This window comes from Mytilus californianus, unplaced genomic scaffold (genome assembly GCF_021869535.1).
Source record: "Mytilus californianus isolate M0D057914Y unplaced genomic scaffold, xbMytCali1.0.p SCAF_8, whole genome shotgun sequence".
NCBI classification, from domain to species: Eukaryota; Metazoa; Mollusca; class Bivalvia; order Mytilida; family Mytilidae; genus Mytilus; species Mytilus californianus.
In genome coordinates this window covers 527,606-545,403 of record NW_026262734.1, presented here as the reverse complement: position 1 = coordinate 545,403, position 17,798 = coordinate 527,606, and positions in this window count along the sequence as shown.

The window sequence follows — 17,798 nt, the reverse complement described above, 5'->3', positions numbered from 1 at the left end:
AAAGTAAAATAACAAAAATACCGAACTCCGAGGAAAATTCAAATCAAAACATAAAATACATTTAAAATTTAATCATGTAGTTCATGCCATGCCTTAAAACTTTTCCAGGTGCATAGCCATAAGGTTATGATGAACCTTAAATATGTTCTAATACGTTGTGTTATGCATGATGTGCAGTGCATGACAATAGTAAATAAGTATTGCTTTAGCGCTATAAACACGGTATTTAATGTGTTTTGATAATTCAATTTAAACAATAAGAAAAAAAAAAGAAAAAAAGGAAGTCTTAAAATTATTTATTCTATTGTTCAGTATGCAATTACATGTCGGCCGGAGTAGTGATTTGTATCGAATTATAAGGTGTCTTTGTCGTGGTCCGCGTTCAGCGGTCTGTTTGATTGTATATATTTAGAATTAAATTGAATGTTTTTGCGTTCAAATGGTGTTACCTACAGTTTTGAAGAAACGACACTCACTGAAAGGCATGAAACCTAAAGGATAGGATCTGTCTGATCAGAATCTGGTGAGTACAAGTTTCAGTAATGTTTTGATTCCATAAAATATAAATAAAACCAGATTAGGAGTAAATATATGGATATGACCCTAACCGTTCTTAAATCACATGTTAACATGCATGGTGTATGGTTTGAAATATTTTCTGATTTCGGTGAATATATATATATTTGTTGTCTGTCTGTCTGTCTGTTCAATGTAGACACTTCAGATTTCATTTTTATAGGTATAATGGGTCTTAATTGTATTTTGAATTCTAAATGTTTTGAAGCTTTTAGATTTCATAATTAAGGTCAAGGTCAAATAATGAAATTTTGAAATGTTGTTTAAGACTTTTAATACATATATGGGGCTTTTTTTGATTTATGTGGTTTTGTCATTTAGGAGTTGATAATGCACAAACTAGTAAGATTGAGTCGAGGTTGATCCAGCCGAAACTTCCTTTTGTACATATGTAGGGAATAAAGTGTCCCATGGAAACATTAATCAAATAATTGAATACTGTATACAATGTATACATGTGATTCAATAAATGGTTCATTGATAAAGTGAATAGTTTAGTTGTTAATGGTTGATTGATTATTTTACTATGATTGCATATGATGTATATAATATGGTTCATACATGAATATGCATTTATATTTATATTGTTATTTTGCAGCATCCTAGTACGAGTTCTGCCACCTGTAGTACAACTGATAATAATAATAACAAAAGGAAAAGGTCAGATATTAGTGACAGCCTTGAAGATCAAATAACTTTGTTAGAAAAGACTACTTAGATTGAGTAAGTCATGTAAGTGAAAGAATTGAGAGAAAAGGTGAGAACTCTATGCAAGTGAATCTCTGATATTACTAACTTTAGAAGAAACTGCTAAGTGTTCCAGGAGAGTGAACCATGAGGAGGCAGATGTTTTTGAGGAGTTAGCAAGGCATGATAATAGATATCAGTTGAAGTTGGATGTACCTAATTCTATGTTTTTTTTGGTGAAATACCAACTATTCCAGTGGCTTTTTAACATTAATTTTACGTATACGTTTCTCACCAAAGTCTTGATCATTAGGTGAAAAGGTAAAACTGTTTTGGTCAAGATCGGGAAGATTATCTTTAATGGCTAAAGTACTCGGGTGATCATCATCATCCTTTATTTGATTGTTTCCAATATTCTAGGCAACATTTACAAAATAGTTACTAAATATTTCACACACCTCCTCTTGTTTTGTAATTAAAACATTATTTTCAGAGAGAACAGTTTGCTTTTGGTTTACGTTACCTTTATTTGTAAGAAAAGGTTTCACTGTTGGCCAGAAATCCCTGGATTTCGGGACCCCAGCACACCTCTCTATAAAATATTGGTTAATAGAATGATTTTTTAGTTTTGTAACATAGTTGCGTTGACGTCTATATGCTTCCCAGTTCTTACTACCAATGAATTTTTGAAATTTATTATGCATCATTTTTTTTTCTATAAATGGCGCTTTTGAGCTCTGCATTCATCTTATATTCGATTCTCTCCTGTCCATAACTTAACATGAACTGGATGGTATCAATCACTGAGGATATGGGTAAAACATAGATATGTCCTCTTGCTAGTTGACACTTTGAACAAGACACAATACGTTGGAAATCTAACTAGCTTTGACTCTGTTTCCTTCAAAAGATTATGACAGGAATAACAAATTGCTTTATTAATGCAAAGTATTCCCAATTACGCATATACACATGATAAATAACAAAAGATACTGATAAACAATTAATTGTTAACTTGATCTTTCCCTCGGTTCTAATGACTGTTTTATAAAGGTGTAACTATTTTAATATAACTTGCTGTTGACGGACTCGTACGCCGTTTTAAAACATGTTTAAGTTTATCAACGTTCGTTAAGTTTTTTAAATTATCTTCTACAGTTAAAATAATATTATGATCATTTATCAATATATAATCACAGGTACAAAAACAAAATTCATCATAGATTTCATTTTTACATCTAATGCATAATCGTTCTTCTTTTGGCAACAATCAAACAGTACAACCGACCCTTTATATACAAGTTGGATTGAAACCCAACGGATACGATCACATCCCGCCGTAGTCATGTATATCACATAGAATTTAAACATTTAAAAACAAATTCATTTCTTCAATAAAATATTTAAACATTTAAAAACAAATTCATTTCTTCAATAAAATATTTAAACATTTAAAAACAAATTCATTTCTTCAATAAAATATGCAGTAAAGTGTTTCAGTTTACTAAGTGTGAACGAAATTACATCAACATAATCAATAATAAACAACATTTTGCTGATTGATTGTTGGTATTTAAAGCCACTTTTAGCACTATGGGCTATATCGTGGCGGAAGCCGGAGTGCTCCGAGAGAACCATCGACAGGCTAGTAATACAGTAGATGAACGGCCACCGTCCGAGGCTCCTTCAACATGTTAAAGAAAATTGATTCATAGATAATTCATGCAATTTTCAAGAATAAAATGTTAAGCAGTTTTGTAAGGGTAATTGCATGATTTTATGAGCATGATGAGGTGCTCCTTGAAGACAAACGATGTAGAGCATGATGAGGTGCTCCTTGAAGACAAACGATGTAGAGCATGATGCATCCTAGCTAGGTCTATGTGTGTATATAAACCTACACATGTTACAATGCTTTTGCTCATGTAATAAAAGCGCTCACTAATTGAATACTGGTTACTAGTATCTTATATCTAAACTGGTTGCTGAAAAATCAGGACGAAGTATGCATATATTTAGAAAAAAATAAAAACATCATGGAAATCTTATTTAACAAATCATCATTTGATTTTTTTTACAAGATAAACAAAACAAATATTACATAAAGTGAAGAATAGAAAATTGATTGACCAATAAAATTTTACATTAGGATTATTTTAAATATTTGAAAAATTTCGTATCCTATCATACGATCTGGACATTCTATTTTGAAGTAGTTTATCTTATAACACAGACAGACAATTAAAAAAGTTGTTTATTAAAGTATAGATCTCTGATTTCGCTATATTTATTTTCATATGCTCTATAGTTGATATAAACCTTTACAACATATGGTCACTGGTGCAATGAAAGTTGGCCCCATTAGCATGCATATCACATCTCATTATAATGTAAACGGTTTGAACATAAAACACGAGGATATAAATAATAATTAAAGAAACTGATAAACCCTCAAAGAGTTGTGAAAAGGTCCTTAACGTGAATCCGAGGCTGCACTCATGTCACAATCCGACCTGTACACGATAAACCCTCAAAGAGTTGTGACAATGGTCCTTAACGTGTATCCGAGGCTGGACTAATGTCACAATCCGACCTGTACAGGATAAACCATCAAAGAGTTGTGACAAAGTCCTGAACGTATATCCGAGGCTGCACTCGTGTCACAATTCCGACTTGTATGTGTATTTATACCACACAGCCCAAACGGACGCCCATATCAACAGATTTTATTTCCGAAGTTAAGAGGTCCAGCTTGTCAAAAAATAATACTATGTATGTCAAGTAAGCTATATTTCAATAAAAGCAATTGTGCTGTATTTATATAAAAAAAATAATAACGATAATTGTCAACACAACATAGTCATATGCTTGACTCCCGGCGTCATCAGCAATTAATAAAATTGCATCTTTTCGAACATTGAATTGATAGGTCTGTCGCCTAACGTCAGTCACTGGCGTGGCCTCGAATCTTATATATGCATGACTTAAAGTCTGTTCCTAACTAAAAACGAGAGGTACAGTGTGTCCGAAGCGCTCACCTATATATAGATATAGGAAGATAGTTTACTTTTGTTGAAGGGAAATATAATAACACTAACAAGAATTTTACTACGCAAATGAGATGCAAAAGTGGAGGATTAATGGGAAATTAAATGATACTGTCCATATTAAAACAAAAATAAACTGCAAATTTGTTTAAATTTCAAGATTATAAGATGAGCATTGAATTTGCCCTGGTAACTACATTGTACACATTTGTGCAACCACTGCTGAAACATTTGCAACAAGATAAATATTAAATGTGTTTACTTTGTACAGTATCTGCTTATCATCAATCATGTAAACTTTCATAACTTGTAGCTTTAGAGGAGAAATTGTTTTATGCCTTCGATTGCCATACTTTCTCAACTCAACAGAACGTCATGAAAAATCATTGACCATAATATTTTGTGCAATATTCGTACATTCAGACAGCGATGAATTTCGGGAGTTTTATGGGAGATAAATGCCACCAATGTCGTCATCGGATCAACATTAAACAAGGACCGTGTGTAGAGATCCTCCCATCGGATCAACATGAAACAAAGATCGTGTGTAGAGAGCCACCCATCGGATTAACATTAAGCAAGGGTCGTGTGTAGAGAGCTTCCAAATCATAAACATTAAACAAGGATCGTATGTAGAGAACCTCCAAATCATCAGCAGCTAGATTGTTCAACAAAAACGCACGTGGATAACCACATATATTTCCATTCAATGCCATAAAATGACAAACCTGCTCCAGATTATCTTCATATAATATTGTTCGGTAATAAGTAAACGAAAGAACTTTTTCTCTCTGCTATTCATATGACATTACTTGAAAAACCCAAAGCCTCGTTTATCTTGTAATATGAACAAAACCGAAATGTAGTATTCATGCTATATGTAGAGAAAACTGGACGTGAGTTTTTCAAACGACCACAAGCTAAGAACATTTATACCGCTTCCGCAGACCTAAGAAATTCAAAAGTTTAATTTACCAACATTTAGAAAAACACAAAAACAGTATGAAATTAATAAAGTTCCAACCACTTCAAATCGTTTAAAAAACAACCAGGACAATCACATAAACAGTTTGAAGATTCCGTAAAATTTGCGAACTGTCTTGGATTTAACTATATATCATTGGCCAGGGAAAATATCTAAAACTTCCTCTATTGATATCATGACTATTGTTGATAAAAGACAACGCAATCAGATGTCTCTTGGCAATCGCATTAACCGCAATCAACGAAATAAACATCGTTCTAATCTTACATTTAAAACAATGGTAGACATAAATTATTATACATGTTTATTATCCTCCCTTTAGACATGAATATAGATACAAAATACAGTAAAGTACAAAGCTACCATGTTAATAATGTATGGCGCGGAATCGAGGTCAAAAATACTTATTTACGTATATACACAATTATTTCATTATTTCCGTATATACGTAATTCGATATACGCATATACGTTAATAGAATTACGTATATACAAAAATAATCATGTATATACGGAATTCGATTTATGCATATACGGAATTCGGAATTCGATTTACGTATATACGGAATTCTTCATGTATATACGTAAATCGAATTTAATAGTTATGTATAAACGGAATTCGATTTACGTATATACGTTATTCGGTTTATGTATATACGTGAATCGAATTGCGTATATACGAAAATCGAATTATGTATATACGTAAATCGAATTCCGTATATACGTAAATCCAAATCCGTATAGACATAATAATTTCTGTATATACGGATTTCGATTTGTATATACGGAATTGTTTCTGTATAAACATAATTCGATTTCTGTATATATCGACTTCCATTGGTTCTGCACTGAACAGTACATGTCGACAATAGTTTTTCAATATGACCCACTAAATAATATTTCTGCATAATCTGGATGATATCATTCACACAGCCAAAGTTATTTTCAGTATACATTTTGTGGTAAAACATCAAAAGTCTTGACATAAGGACGTTTTTCGGCAAATATTGAGATGGTACATTGCACAGCCTTCCAAAGAATAACAACTTGTTAATTTTAATAATACTTTCAACAAGGAATCGGTAAACCTTGTACGTATTTACAGATATACCGATGCGTTCATTCAAGTAAAAGTAGCTCGTGTTTAGTCAAGTTGTTCCACAGTGCACATCCGTACAGACCTTTGCTGTAACATAACTGGACAATAAATTTACTACATGTGATTGGATTTAATAGAGACGGATGGACACACAAATTGATAGTAGACATACACACGGAACGTATTACATATGACAGGCTGTGAAAGTTCTCTCGGTTGAATTAAATCTATTATCTAGCATCAAGTAGAATACCAACATGATTCACACTTTAACAGACTGGAATTATATCTGTGTTTAGTTTTAAATATCCATAAGTTTCATTCTTTTTTTAGAAAATATTAGGACCTAACTTTTACTGGGTGAAAACTCACTTCCATTTAATACTGTAATTGTAACAAATGTCTTCCGGAAAATGTTGGCGATTTCATAAGCTTGCACAGGACACCCAACATTAAAAGCTAGCACAACATGCATTTGTTTGCACCTGTCCTAAGTCAGGAACCTGTTGTCCAGTGTTGTCGTTTGTTGATGTGGTTTATAAGTGTTTCTCGTTTCTCGTATTTTACAATCATAAACCCATGGTAAAATTGATTGTTTTGTTTTAAATTGTGGACAAAATTGCTCTTTTAAAAATTTCCAATTGGGAGCCTCTATGGAGGAAACCCCCCACAAATAGTGACAGTTGGCAGGTATCGTATCAAACGCCCTTTTGCTGTCAAGAAATGTCACTTGAATAGAACTATTTCTCTCCTTGTAGTGACGTGCGGTTTCTTATAGATTAAGGGCATACGATACAGTAGAGATCCCTCGTTGATTTTTTCTTGAAATTTTGGTACAAGGTCAATTTCGATGTGTACTTTTGAAATATGCAAAGAAAAATATACCTTCATGACTTACTTTTTGAGATAATTTGGTTCTAAATTTGCATATTTGAAGCGAAAACCCTGTAATTTCATAAAAAAGGACTTTTAAGGAAAGTTACAATACTTTTGAACGAACAGTCATAACTTAACCGGGTTTTTTGTAAAATGTTCCCTTGGTCCATGGCATGACCATTCTGTAACAAGGTTAAAGTTAAACCAAATAATTATTTCAGAATTTACATTACTATTAGTGAAATAAAGAAATTGACAATATTTTTGCGTCTATTCAGAAGTGCAGAAAAAGTTCGAGCGTTGATTTTTTCTTAAAATTTTGGCGTAGCGTTCTTTAAACATTATTTGATTGATTGCAAAAGAAAAAACTGGGGGTCCATGTGCTTGTTTTTTCAATAAAAGCAAAAAACCTTGATTTTGTAATGACAAACCAATAGGTTGCCAATAGGGCGCTAAACTACGTTGAAATAAGTTTTAATCGCAATAACGTCGTGAAATCATTCCCGCCGTTCACGATTACGCTGTCAAGTTCAGTGGTATAGCCAAGGTTTTTTTTCGAAAACAATGATACAATGTATTAATCATCAAAATTTCAAAGCTGGTTACTCGTAAAATAGCATAACATATTTGCCAAACTTTTATGAATTGTTACGAAACTTGGATACAAAAATAAAATACTTTTAGAAAAGAAAGGTGCGGAAACAAAAAAGATAAATCTGATAAAAAAAAATTTGCATCTCTGTCCGACATTTGTCCGTCAACTCATGTACTCAACACAGCTTGGGCATAATTTTAATTATTCAAATAGCCCCGACATGACAAAGTATGAAACAATTATAAAGTAAGTGGGATACTATAAAGATAAGGACAGTTGGTACCATTGCCAATGAGAACAACTATCAACCATAGTTCAAATTACAAAGATAAACGAAATTAAAGGTCACCGTACGGTCTTCAACAAAAAAAAAAGCCACAAAGGTAAAGTCAGCTTTAAAAAGCCCCGACATAAAAATGTTATCAATTTAAACAAGAAAACTAACGGCCTACTCTATAGGCATTATATGAACACAATACCATACCCACATTAACTCGGTTCAGCTTAGAACTACTCTGAACATGTTTAAAAAGTGAATATTTAGAGCTGTTTCGAGCAAATTCATGTCGTAATTATCTCAATATAGTCCATTACGGTGTAGTTTAGCATTTCATAGGAAGTACAGCAGTCGGTATTAGAGCATGCAATTGCATTATTCTGTATCAATAGATAAGTTGCGTAAGCTTGTCTTCAGGGTATTTCTATACCCCTCCCCCCAATTCCGTTGGGGGGGGGCATATTGTTTTACCCCTGTCTGTATGTCCGTCCGTCCTTCTGTCTGTCATTCCGTCTATAATACGGGACTTATAACTGTGTCTTTTTAACTGACAGTTCTTTTTCATACACATATACACATATATATTCCACTGGGTTAAATTCTAAAAATGCCGTTTAACTTTTTACTGTACTTATTCAAAGTCAGGAACAGTATTGGGCGTTGTCTTTATTTATCATGCTATTTGTCATTTTGTTGATAGTCTCTGTTAAATTTATCTGTAAAATTTTCCATACGATTTAGAGTTTGCAAAATGGTGTAGATACTATGTTTTGATCAAGACAGTACGTTGATATCTAAATTACTTATTGGGCTTTTTGTGTAATTGGATTTCTGTCTCATCGACGTATTATTATTTACATATATTTTATTCATTTCCTATATGAAATAAAACGCATACAAAATTATGAATGTGGTTTGATTTTTTTCACATTTCAAGTTAATACTGTTGACCTCATTATTTATGGCACGCCTGAACCACTTTTATAGATAATCCTAGATTATCTCAGATAAACTAGGATTATCTCAGATAAACTAGCATTATCTCACTATTTTACATTAAGCTCAGATAAACCGGGATTATCTCGATTTTTTTCAGATAATCCCGGTTTATCTCAGAATTTTAAGATAAACCGGGATGGATTGAAGACAATAGTTTTTAGTTTTTATTAGTATGATTGTTTTTTTAGTTATGATTTTTAATACAGTAGAAATTGTTTTTTATTAATTGCACTTATATTTTTGCAAGTTTATTTTTATCGTTAATTTTCAATATAATTATGTTGAAATAAAGTTACATTTTCGTCTGCTAATATTAGTTAAAGATAACAGTATTTTCCAAAGAATTTATTACAGTGTAGAAAGTTATTGTTAATCTTAACGGGATTCCTAAATTTTATGACACCTTCAGTAGGTCAGTCTAGTCATTTAGAGTTCAAATAATAGTCGTCTGCAAATGCAGCTGTGGCGATTTAATTACTTTGTTTTGATCATCTCTGGGAATCAGGTTAAATTAGTGTGAAATTTTTATGTCTAATGTTCAGACGTAAACAGTTCGTTTTTATCATGCGATAAGTTAACATCGAAAACAATGTTGTGAAATTGTAATACGCAATGATTGTAAATATTGTAAATATTGGATTAAAACGTAGTTATTAGCAAACATTCGAGTTAGTTATATGTTATGGATATAATAATGCTATTGGTATAACATTATCGTCGAACTTCCAAATCCCAAATCGTCGAACTTTATATGAACAATTTATTCCACTGCACAATTCAAATCGTCTCCGCAACATTTTGGTAGCAGAGCGTGGTTCAATGAACTGTAATCGTAATCGTATTGTGAAAAAATGAGTAATTGGGATTTGGAAATAGAAGCAGAGGCAAGCGAAGGAGACAAAATGGACGAAACCGTAATTGCTAAACCGGACGAAAGTGTACGATTAGAAGATCTAAAGAAGGAAAAAGCGAAAGCAAAATCGACATTCACAAAAACTAGACATTCATTACTACAAATTCTTGAAGAAGATTTTCCGGATCGTGAAGAAATAAAAGTATTTCAAGAGAAACTGATAAATGCGGAAGAAAAAGCGATGGATATTATGGGGAATATTTGTGATGAATATAAGCACAGGAATGATATACTAAATATGAAGAAAACAACAAAAGAGATGGAAAAAATGGAAGAGGAATTTACGGACGCAGAAAATGAGTGTCGTGATTATTTGATCGAGAGTAAGGTTGGGTCAAGCGTTGGTTCTAGTGTATCGAGAATATCGAAACGGGCTAATGTGAATTCCGGAAATAAAGTGGAAAGTAAACCTATAAATAAAGAAAAGGAAGTTAAACCAGAATTTGAACAAACTACGAAAGAAGAAAATAACGACAAGCAATTAAATGAAACGAAATTTAGTTCAGAATTAGGACAGGATATGTGGAAACAGTTGAAAAGAGTTTCAATACCGGTTTTCACAGGAAATAAAAGGAATTATCAGAGCTGGAAAGCTGCATTCTTAGCATGTATTGACCAAGCACCGGCAACAAAGGAATATAAATTATTACAACTGAGACAATATGTGGAAGGTGAAGCTTTGCAAGTTATAGAAAATTTAGGACATTCAGCAGTTGCTTACGATGCTGCAAAGGAGCGTTTAGAAAGAAAGTATGGAGGACAAAGAAGACAAATAACATTGTATATCGAAGAACTTGAAAACTTTAAACCTATGAGAGAAGGATTCGCTAAAGACATAGAAAATTTTGCAGATTTACTGGATATAGCAGTTGTGAACTTGAAAGAAGCAGGTCGTTTTGATGAGTTAAAGAATGGTTCTTTGTACAACAAATTACAGCGAAAGATGACAGAATCTATGTTGTCGAGGTATCATCGTTGGATATTTGAAAGCGGAAAAATAGAGTCAGTTGAATGTCTACGTGAGTGGATTTTACAGGAAGCAGAGTTTCAAACTATAGCATCAGAAACAATACACGGATTAAGTGCAAACACCAGCAGCAATTCACAGCGGAATTATAAAGGAAATCGTAGGGATGGATTTAGAACATTTTTTGGAGAATCGCAAAATGAAGAATACACTGGAAACAGGGATTCAATAAAACATTTGTGCAAGTGTTGTAACGGTCATCATGGAGTCTGGAGGTGCGATGAATTTCGGAAATTAACCGTTCACAAGAGATGGGATACCGCAAAACGACTTCAGTTGTGTTATCGTTGCTTAGGACATGATCACGTTGGCAGACAGTGTCCGAGAAGTAGAGCGTGTAACTTGGGTGGATGCAAAGAAGTGCACAACAGACTTTTACATAGGGATAAACAATCGTTCAGTGAGCCAAAAGTTCCAGTGAGAACCGAATCGAAAACAAAACAGAACTATGCTACTGAAAAGAAGGAAGATACAGCCGCCGCCACTGAGGGGGAAAGTCAGAATCGCACAATGATCGGCCGAGACAGAAAGTCAAACTTCGTTACGCTTAGAACAGTACCCGTAATATTGAAAAATGGAAACCGTACCGTAAGCGTTAATGCATTACTGGATGACGCAAGTACGAAAACGTATATCAACGCTGATGTTGCCGCTGAATTAGGACTGCAGGGACAAGTTCAGAAAGTGACAGTTAATGTGTTAAATGACAATGTCGAAACATTTGAAACTATGCCAGTCGAGGTTAGACTTCAAAGTCATAATGGTCAGACAGACGCCAATATAGTCGCATTCACTACTAACCGTGTAACCGGAAGTTTACAACCAGTTGATTGGAAACAACACGCTCGGAAATGGGAGCATCTTGCAGGGATTAAATTTCCGAATCTAGGACAAAGACCTACCGTTGATATGTTGATCGGGCTGGACTATCCGGATCTACATTATTCTTATAGAGATATACGTGGTAAACCTGGAGAACCAATTGCTAGACTAACACCGTTAGGTTGGACGTGCATCGGAGATCCGAATAGCGGACAGGAGCAGACACTATTTAACCGAACGTATTTTGCTCGTGGACATGAGAATCGAAATGATTTAGATAACATTGTAAGGAAGTTTTGGGAAATCGAAAATGTCAAAACACCAAGCGATAACGTATTTCTAAATAGTGATGAGCGGAAGGCATTGTCTATTGTAGAGCAATCTTTGGAATTTAAGGATGGACACTACGAAGTTAAAGTACCGTGGAAAGACGACACACCATTGTTACCGAACAATTACAACATGGCTTTGCATAGATTAGAAAACACAGAAAAAAGATTAAAGAAAGACCCGAGTATTGCAAAAGATTACACACAAACCATAGAGAAATACATTGAAAAAGGATATGTTCGAAAAGTGTCGGCAAAGGAGGAGACCGTAGCAAGAAAATGGTATTTGCCGCATTTTCCGGTGATTAGACCGGACAAGGAGACTACTAAAACGAGGATTGTATTTGATGCGTCTGCAAAGTTTAAGGGGATTTCGCTAAATGACACTATTCATCAAGGACCAAAGTTACAACAGGATTTATTTGATGTACTGTTACGCTTCAGAAAGAATCCAGTTGCACTTGTTTGTGACATAGCCGAAATGTATTTGAGAATTAAAATTGCACCAGACGACAGACCGTTTCACAGATTTTTATGGCGCGCAATGAAAACTGAACATGTACCAGAGGAATATGAATTCAAAAGTGTTGTTTTTGGAGTAAATTCGTCTCCATTTCAAGCTCAGTTTGTTTCTAGAAAACATGCCGAAATGACAAAAGATTCATATCCGCGAGCCGCCGAAACAGTTCTCAAATCTACATACATGGACGACAGTATGGACTCTGTAATCAACGATGAACAAGGCATCGAACTTTATAATCAGCTATCACAGTTATGGGAAAAAGCAGGAATGTATGCACGAAAATGGCTTTCAAATTCAAAGGCAGTTTTGCAATGTATTCCAGAAGAAGATCGTGCGTCACAAGTCGATCTCGATGAGGGATATTTACCGTCCGTGAAAACTCTAGGAGTTATATGGCAGGCAGACAATGACATATTCACATTTAAAGCTAACCCACCGGCAGATGATTTCAAATTTACTAAACGAAACATTCTAAGCAAAGTTGCTACGTTATTCGACCCGTTGGGATTTATTGCGCCGTACACAATAAGAGGAAAACTACTACTACAAGAGATGTGGTCAGCAGGACTAGACTGGGACGACCAGTTAGACGAAATACTTGTTGACAAATCAAGAGAGTGGTTCCGTGAACTTGATGAACTATGTTGTATTAAAATACCGAGATGTTTGCAGTTAGACGTTGACATTGTTTCAACGAGTCTTCACACATTCAGCGACGCTTCTCAGGAGGCTTATGGTTCAGTTATATATGCTAGACACGAGTATAAGAGTGGCACGATATCTACGAGATTAATAGCAGCGAAATCGAGAGTTGCTCCGTTAACTTCAGTCAGCATTCCACGACTTGAGTTGATGGCCGCAGTTTTGGGATTAAGATTAGCACTTTCAGTTAAACACGCATTAGAAGTACCTGAGGATAACATGACATTCTGGTCAGACAGTATGAACGTTTTGTATTGGATAAGAGGTAGGAGTAGAGAGTACAAGCCGTTTGTAGCGAATCGAATCGGAGAAATTCACACTTCATCGCACCCTAAACAATGGCGACATGTGCCAACAAAGGTTAACCCAGCAGACTTAGTATCTAGAGGTAGGAAAATTGAACAATTACAGTCGGACGTAATTTGGTGGAATGGACCGGAATTTCTACAAGAAGAAGAACCGCAATGGCCGGAAACTAATATTCTGATAGAAAACGTACGTGATACCGAACTTAAGTGTCAAAAGAAAACAAGCGATAAATTAACTAACTGTACTACACTGAAAAGTATTCACAATAGTGATTCAGATTGGCGTTTAGATCCCGTACGTTATTCAAGTTTTATAAGACTAGTTCGTGTACATGCGTATGTAAACAGATTTATTGACAATTGCAGACTAAAGCAAGAACAACGTCGTCAAGGAAGTTTATCTACTGTCGAATATGCAGATGCCGAACTGGAAATAATTAAAAATGCACAAAGGGAGGCATTTTCAGACGAATATAACGCTCTAATAAAAAGTAAAGATTTACCGAAAACTAGCAAATTATTAGGATTACAACCGCGAATTGATGAAAATGGATTATTCAGATGTGATGGACGTTTAGAGTACGCCGAATTTCTATCATTCGATGCTCGGTATCCGATTATATTACCACGAAAACATTGGGTCACGAAGCTTATTGTGAAACGCTATCATGAACTTGGAAATCATGTTAGTGGGACAAATCAAATATTTTCAGCATTATCGTCACGCTTTTGGATTATTTCAGGGAGAGAAGAAATAAGAGAATATGAACATGAGTGTTATACGTGTCGTAAGAGGAAAGCTAAAGTTGCCGAGCAAGTTATGGCTCCGTTACCAGAAATTCGTTTCAAAACGCCGTTACATGCTTTCGCTCGTACAGCAGTTGATTTTGGAGGACCGTTCATAACAGTTCAGGGGAGAGGAAAACGACGTCAGAAAAGATACTTATGTCTATTTACATGTTTAGCGTCACGCGCAGTGCATTTGGAAGTAGCATTTGGATTAGATACGGACTCATTTCTTAACGCATTTTATCGGATGGTGAATAGGAGAGGTCTTCCTAAAGAGATAATTTCAGACAATGGAACTAATTTTGTTGGAGCAAATAGAGAACTGAAAGAACTAGTTGCGCTTTTAGACAATGATAAAATACAGAATTCAATAAGTAATCAAGGGATTAAGTGGCATTTTAATCCACCGCTTGCACCGCATTTTGGTGGAATTCACGAAACAATGATAAAATCCGCAAAAAGGGCTATTTATGCAATATTAGGAAATGCAGACATTAATGATGAGGAACTTTTAACAGCATTTACCGGAGCTGAAGCGCTGATCAATTCGAGACCGCTTACGTACCAGTCAGCCGATCCGAAAGATGATACACCTTTAACACCGAATCACTTCTTACACGGACAATTAGGTGGTCATTTCGCCCCAGAAACCATTGATAATACTGATTTTAACCCGAGAAAACGCTGGAGAAGAATACAGGAATTAATTAGACATTTTTGGAAACGTTGGATTAGAGAATGGTTGCCGGGACTAAACAAACGTGACAAGTGGACTAAAACGAAAAGGGACATGAAAACCGATGATATTGTGCTTGTGATGAATCCGAACGTTCCGAGAGGACATTGGCCGCTTGGTAGAATAATCGAAGTTTTCCCCGGAAAAGATGGACATGTTCGAGTTGCAAAAGTTTCACTTGGACAAACTGTATTAATAAGACCGATAACAAAACTGTGTCCGTTAGACATCGAAACCTCCGAAAATGACAGTGATAAATAATTGAAGTAATGTGAACATATAGTTTCATTTTAATCTAGACAGTTAAATATTTTGAAATAGTTTTAGATTTGATAATTTGAACTTAGATCAGAGACAGTTTTATATCGTTTAATTATTGTTTTGTTTGATTGGCTTAGACCAATCAAGAGGGGGAGAATGGATTGAAGACAATAGTTTTTAGTTTTTATTAGTATGATTGTTTTTTTAGTTATGATTTTTAATACAGTAGAAATTGTTTTTTATTAATTGCACTTATATTTTTGCAAGTTTATTTTTATCGTTAATTTTCAATATAATTATGTTGAAATAAAGTTACATTTTCGTCTGCTAATATTAGTTAAAGATAACAGTATTTTCCAAAGAATTTATTACAGTGTAGAAAGTTATTGTTAATCTTAACGGGATTCCTAAATTTTATGACACCTTCAGTAGGTCAGTCTAGTCATTTAGAGTTCAAATAATAGTCGTCTGCAAATGCAGCTGTGGCGATTTAATTACTTTGTTTTGATCATCTCTGGGAATCAGGTTAAATTAGTGTGAAATTTTTATGTCTAATGTTCAGACGTAAACAGTTCGTTTTTATCATGCGATAAGTTAACATCGAAAAACAATGTTGTGAAATTGTAATACGCAATGATTGTAAATATTGTAAATATTGGATTAAAACGTAGTTATTAGCAAACATTCGAGTTAGTTATATGTTATGGATATAATAATGCTATTGGTATAACATTATCGTCGAACTTCCAAATCCCAAATCGTCGAACTTTATATGAACAATTTATTCCACTGCACAATTCAAATCGTCTCCGCAACACGGGATTTTCTCAGCTTAATGCATATTTGAGATAATTCATTATATTCCTCACAAAATTAGATAAATAATTAACTGGAGAAAATCCGGGATTATCTGAAAATTCTGAGATAATCCGGGATTATCTGAGAATTTTGAGAAAATCGATTAACTGAAAAAAAGTAGCCAATAGAAAGCCACGACACATTGGAGGAAAATTTCATGGTCATAAGGGATAAGATATAGATACAATGGTGCATCTATACAGATAGAGAAGAATGAAAGATTACGCTCTTACGGGAAACGTTTTAGAAGTTTTAAATTTCCAAATTTGATAAAAATAACAATTGATTTATTCAGGATGTACATGTATGACAAGTGTATCGATAATAATGAAGATCAGAGGGATCTAGAATTTAGAAGTTTGTCTTGAGAGGTTTTTTTTAAGAGAATTTGAATGTTATATCCGTATTTGTCTTTATGAAGATAGTGAAATATGTTACATAAATCTGGTATCCGCATAATTAACTAGGACAAATAACTAAAATGTTGAAATAAGTTAAGCAAAGTTGAAATACACCATTTCGAAGTTCTAATGAGTTTTCTTTTAGAAAGTTATAATCTTTAAAAAAAAAAATATCACGCGCCGTTTTTCTTTCCTTAATTTTCCCTATTAAAAGAGTAAAATATGGTGCAGGAATTTATCATCCATTTATTGCAAAGTGTTACATTTTAGTACTTACTTGGTAAGTTGTATAAAGTGTTTGTTGTCAATTAGATAATCTAATCATGATAATGACAAATGCCCAATACCTGAAATATTTATTACCTTACAACTCTATTATATTGTTAATCAGTTTGTTTTTAACGACACGTGGCCAATGCATAATTAACCTTTAAACAAACGCTGTTAAAACGGGGTTTTGATCCCTGAAGGACGCCACACTTTGCAATGAATTAGATCTATATTTGTTAACGTTTTCAAATTAAATAAACTGAATGGATTTTTTTTTAAATTCTCAAATGGCTTTAATATTAATAGTATTATAAACAAAACGAAACGTTTATTTAACATTTTTTGCAACTTTTATCTTTATTTTTGTTCTAAGAAAACCTTTCTTGCTTGGTTAACTAGTATGTGTTGATTACCTTCACTAATTACTAAAGATCAGACGACCTAATTAAGTATTTGTATAGACCTAATCAACATGATAATTGGTATCGAATATGATCATCGGTCATGCATGACATATTCCAAATAACGGCGCGTGTTAATAAACACTTCAATAACTTCTGAAATATTCAATTAATTTTATTCAAACAAAAATATTAAGATAAAAAAATAAATAATTTATCGGACGCATACCCTCAACGCCCACTAAAATATCTATTACATGTCCTGAGTGCACTCAGGAGGCCCTGAGCGGTTTTAAGGGCATACGATATAGTTTTGAT